This window comes from Panulirus ornatus, chromosome 4, assembly GCF_036320965.1.
Source record: "Panulirus ornatus isolate Po-2019 chromosome 4, ASM3632096v1, whole genome shotgun sequence".
Classification (NCBI taxonomy): domain Eukaryota; kingdom Metazoa; phylum Arthropoda; class Malacostraca; order Decapoda; family Palinuridae; genus Panulirus; species Panulirus ornatus.
The window spans coordinates 87,588,712-87,594,711 of record NC_092227.1 but is presented as its reverse complement, the minus strand read 5'-3'; the positions used below and the strand labels follow the sequence as shown (position 1 = coordinate 87,594,711).

Below are 6,000 nucleotides of genomic sequence, written 5' to 3'. Positions count from 1 at the left end.
GTAGCGTTCCTTCGTAATTCAGGTAGTAGGTTGAACCGCCGTTAAGCCCCTAACACGTATGCAAATTTCCTTAATGGTTCTTGTTGCATCTCTGCTCTTAAGTGAATATGATTTGCATACATTATCGTGTCTGTTTTTTTCAGCAAGAATTCCTTATTTATTCTTATTATTTACGAGGTCTACCTTTCATTTTTCTTTTGTTATCATGATCTATTCCTTGGATGTCCTGGACAAGATAAGCAGTTCAAATTTGCAGATGTAAATTGAAATTGATAGTGAAAATTAGGAATGAAATGAATGACAGTGACGACGTGTATAAAAACTACGCATCATGAATATATATATATATATATATATATATATATATATATATATATATATATATATATATATATATATAAGTTAAGAGACTGGACCCCACGAGTGTAAAATTTTCATCTCAAAAAATAGTAATCATAGCCACAATTACCATATGCTGTTAAACACTAAGTTTAATAGCAGTCGAAAAATAGGTTCGCTGTGGAACTTCCTAGCTCATAACTCAAATAAAACATGTAGTAAAAACTTTTTTTTCTCAACTTTCAGTAAAATATGGGATTACAAAAAAGAAAAACGAACATATACACTGTAGATTTTGCTCTTTTTAATATCGGGAGTCGTTGGCTGCGCTGAATTATGAGTTGCCTTTTTGCTCATGTATTCAAATGGAAAGATAATGTGATGTGACTCGTAACACCTCAAGCACACTGGAACGTCTCTCAAGGTTAATGGCCTGGCCTTGAACCTGACACCTTAAGGTCGAACGTTACACCACCATGGCCCAGGGTCGTACCGTCGTGCACAGGGGTCGTACTGTCGTACACAGGGATTGTACTGTCGTACTCGAAGGAAAACGGACTGTGGTTGAGCAGCAGGAGCTTCGAGTCGTGTTTTGTCAAGATGTTTAGAAGAGTTCTCACGAAAATTCATGGCAGAGTATGACAACATTCACTTCTGATATATTTCACTTGCCAAGTCCCGGAATGGAAGGTCAACAAGGTGAACTGTGAATTTCCAACACTGTGGGTAAGTAGTGAAGGCCAATGGTGGGTAGCATACTCTAATTAGTATGTAGAGAAGGGTATTCTAGGTTGTCAGGTATATTGAGAAGGGTATTCTAGGTTGACAGATACATAGAGAAGGGAACCCTATTCTAGGTTGACAGGCATATAGAGAACGGTATTCTAGTTTGACCGGTTTACTGGTATATAGTGAATGGTAGCTTAGTACCTGAAGTTAGGTAAATGGTGGATAGGGATGAATGGTTTATTGTGAAGAGTAACTTAAGTAAACGGTGTACAGTAAAAGATAGCGTAGGTGATTGGTATACAGTGAAGGGTTTATAGTGAAGACCAACCTATAGTGTCGGATACATTAGGAAGACCAGTCTAGGTTGAACAATTGACAGTGAAAAGTAGCAGAGGTTGACAAATACAGTGAAAACAAACAAACATTGACTAGTAGAAAGTGAAGAGTAACTGCGGTTGACCAGTTTAAGATAAGTGGTAAGCAGTGAAGACCAGCCCAGTTTGACATAAACAGTGAGAACTATTCCTGGTTGACTTACAGCAGTGAAGACCAACCCAGATTGAGTGGTAAACAGTGAAGACCAGCCTTGGTTAACTTGTACACATAGAACTATCTTAGGTTGAGTGGTAAACAGTAAAAACCATCTAGGTTAGTTGATGTATAAAAGAGGTTAGTTTAGGATGACTAGTATACACCGATTTTATAAGATGTTCAGTGAAAGCTGTTTAAAGTAGATTGGTGTGCGTGGTTTGACAAGTATTGTAACAGTCTACACCAGCCTGTAACTCCTGAAGTGAGATATATATTAAGTTTCATAAATTTGACTTGTTGAGTGATATACTCATGTTGGTTATGGGGCCATTAATAGGTGAATTATGATAACGTCCTAGGCATTTCGCCAATAACTTGTGTAAAGTGCTATAATCCTTTGGTTATGGTCCGAGCAGTAATTTGTATGAATTGGAGCTAGGATTGTTATGATTATACTTCTTATATCTTAGGGTTTTTCAGGATTTTTGAAATCATAAAAGATGTTTTGAGAATCAACTCTGTGGGGTCATTGCCACTGGGCTTTTTTAGATTTCTGTACAATTTGGATGTATATTTTAATATGAAGAAACTTCAGATTGGGTTGTTTATATTTATTTGAACAAGTCCTAGGTATACTTCAAAACATCAATAGGCAAATTCTTGTTGAAACAGCATCTTACTTTGTGCATTTTGGGTCTTGCAAGTAAGAGAAAAGAAGTGATATTATTTTTAAGTTAAACGTCTGATTTATCATCACTTCATGTCGTCCTCTCACAGGCATTTAGTTCAAGCTTTTATTTTTTTTTTATATTTCATTGCCATTTCGTGAGTTAGTGAGGTACTGCCAGGCACAGGCAAAGAAAGGCCACAAGCACTCATCCATTCTCTAGCTGCCATGTTGTATATTGTATCGAAACCACAGCTCCCTTTCCGCATCCAGGCCCAATAGACCTCTCCACCTCTCCTTAGTTTATCTTGGATGCTCCACATTCCCTGGTTCAGTCCATGGATGGCATGTTGATCCAAGTACACTACATCTTTCCAATTCCCTCTATCCCGTGTGTGCCTTTCACCCTCCTGTATGTTCAGGCCCTGATCGCTGAGATCCACCTCAGTCCATACCTTCATCTCCAAACTTAGTCTCCCTGCTCTCCCCACCCCTTACACACACACACACACCCCACAGTCAACCTTTCCCCATTCAACCCCCTCCAGATGTCCAAACCATGTCAGCACACCCTCCCCTGCTCTCTTTACTAACACCCCCCACCCCCCCACCCCCACCCACCACCACCACCACCACCACCACCACCACCACCACCACCACCGCACATCTTTCTTACCCTTTTATCACTACTCAGTCAATCCACTTCACACCACATACTGCCCGCAACCATTTCATTTCTAATGCACCCACCCTCCTCCACACAGCTCCATCTACAGCCAAAGCCTCACATCCACATAACATTTTTAAGACCATGATTTCTTCACACACACACACACACACACACACACACCCACACCCACACACACACACATGACAATGTTCTCTGCCTCTACACACTCTTCAGCACTCTCAGACACCCCAGCTCCTCCCTCCATTACTCACCCCTGCCTCAGGCATAGGATGATAAATTCAAGATAAATGTGGCATAGGATGATAAATTCAAGATAAATGTATCAGATTATAGCTACTGTCAGCTAAGAGCTTTGATTTCTGGTATGGCTGGAGCTTTTGGAGCCTTGCTCTTCCTTTTTGCGGAATGAGTTACTCCCTTCCAGTGTAGAGGTAATTAATTTATTTATGCATAATAGGCATGGCCAATGAGATGGGGGTGCAGTGGGTACATTGTACCCAGGCCTGGGAATTTCCTGGAATCTCAGAATATGTTTGCATATATTTGGAAATTATATGGGAGGGTATTGATTGAGAGGGTGAAGGCATGTACAGAGCATCAGATTGGGGAAGACCAGTGTGGTTTCAGAAATGGTGGAGGATGTGTGGATCAAGTGTTTGCTTTGAAGAATGTATGTGAGAAATACTTAGAAAAGCAAATGGATTTGTATGTAGCATGTATGGATCTGGGAAGGCATATGATAGAGATGCTCCTTGGAAGGTTTTTTTTTTTTCTTTTTTTTTTTTTTTCTTTTTTTTGTTGCTGTCTCCCGCGTTTGTGAGGTAGCGCAAGGAAACAGACGAAAGAAATGGCCCAACCCACCCCCATACACATGTATATACATAAGTCCACACACGCAAATATACATACCTACACAGCTTTCCATGGTTTACCCCAGACGCTTCACATGCCTTGATTCAATCCACTGACAGCACGTCAACCCCGGTATACCACATCGCTCCAATTCACTCTATTCCTTGCCCTCCTTTCACCCTCCTGCATGTTCAGGCCCTGATCACACAAAATCTTTTTCACTCCATCCTTCCACCTCCAATTTGGTCTCCCTCTTCTCCTCGTTCCCTCCACCTCCGACACACATATCCTCTTGGTCAATCTTTCCTCACTCATTCTCTCCATGTGCCCAAACCATTTCAAAACACCCTCTTCTGCTCTCTCAACCACGCTCTTTTTATTTCCACACATCTCTCTTACCCTTACGTTACTTACTCGATCAAACCACCTCACACCACACATTGTCCTCAAACATCTCATTTCCAGCACATCCATCCTCCTGCGCACAACTCTATCCATAGCCCACGCCTCGCAACCATACAACATTGTTGGAACCACTATTCCTTCAAACATACCCATTTTTGCTTTCCGAGATAATGTTCTCGACTTCCACACATTCTTCAAGGCTCCCAGAATTTTCGCCCCCTCCCCCACCCTATGATCCACTTCCGCTTCCATGGTTCCATCCGCTGCCAGATCCACTCCCAGATATCTAAAACACTTCACTTCCTCCAGTTTTTCTCCATTCAGACTCACCTCCCAATTGACATGACCCTCAACCCTACTGTACCTAATAACCTTGCTCTTATTCACATTTACTCTTAACTTTCTTCTTGGAAGGTATTAAGAATATATGGTGTGGGAGGCAAGTTGTTAGAAGCAGTGAAAAGTTTTTATCGAGGATGTAAGGCATGTGTGCGTGTAGGAAGAGAGGAAAGTGATTGGTTCTCAGTGAATGTCAGTTTGCGGCAGGGGTGCGTGATGACTCCGTGGTTGTTTAATTCGTTTATGGATGGGGTTGTTGGGAGGTGAATGCAAGAGTTTTGGAAAGAGGGGCAAGTATGCAGTCTGTTGTGGATGAGAGAGCTTGGGAAATGAGTCAGTTGTTGTTCGCTGATGACACAGCACTGGTGGCTGATTCGGGTGAGAAACTACAGAAGCTGGTGACTGAGTTTAGTGAAGTGTGTGAAAGAAGAAAGCTGAGAGTAAATGTGAGTAAGAGCAATGTTAAGGGACAAGTCAATTGGGAGATAAGTTTGAATGGAGAAAAACTGGAGTACGTGAAGCGTTTTAGATATCTGGGAGTGGATTTGGCAGCAGGTGGAACCAGGGAAGCAGAAGTGAGTCATAGGGTGGGGGAGGGAGGGAAGGTTCTGGGATCATTGAAAAATGTGTGGAAGGCGAGAATGTTATCTCGGAAAGCAAAAATGGGTACGTTTGAAGGAATAGTGGCTCCAATAATATTATATGGTTTCGAGGCATGGGCTATAGATAGAGTTGTGCAGAGGAGGGTGGATGTGCTGGAAATGAGAAGTTTGAGGACAATATGTGGTGTGAGGTGGTTTGTTGAGTAAGTAATGAAAGGGTAAGAGAGATGTGTGGAAATAAAAAGAGTGTGGTTGATAGAGCACAAGAGGGTGTTTTGAAATGGTTTGGTCACATGGAGAGAATGAGTGAGGAAAGATTGACCAAGAGGATATATGTGTCAGAGGTGGAGGGAACGAGGAGAAGTGGGAGACCAAATTGGAGGTGGAAAAATGGAGTGAAAAAGATTCTAAGTGATCGGGGCCTGAACGTGCAGGAGGGTGAAAGGAGTGCAAGGAATAGAGTGAATTGGAATGATGTGGTATACAAGGGTCGACGTGCTGTCAATGGATTGAACCAGGGCATGTGAAGCATCTGGGGTAAACCATAGAAAGTTTTGTGGGGCCTGGATGTGAAAAGGGAGCTGTGGTTTCAGTGCATTATACATAACAGCTAGAGACTTAGTGTGAACGAATGTGGCCTTAGTTGTCTTTTCCTAGCGCTACCTCGCACACATGTGGGGGGAGGGGTTTGTCATTTCATGTGTGGCCAGGTGGCAATAGGAATGAATAAGGGCAGACCATGAATTATGTACATGTGTATATGTCTTTGTGTGTATATATATGTTTACGTTGAGATGTATAGGTATGTATATTTGCATGTGTGGACGTGTATGTATATACATGTG

General features: G+C 41.9%; 1 long non-coding RNA gene across 1 annotated transcript in view; it reads left to right on the top strand.

Annotated features, from left to right (window-relative positions):
- The first annotated feature begins 648 nt into the window (after positions 1-648).
- The window catches only part of LOC139746176 (uncharacterized), a 42,366-nt gene continuing 37,014 nt past the window's right edge, over positions 649-6,000 (top strand). The window contains exon 1 of the long non-coding RNA XR_011712088.1: positions 649-1,065. This is a non-coding gene — a long non-coding RNA (uncharacterized lncRNA). The remainder of the gene's footprint in view (positions 1,066-6,000) is intronic.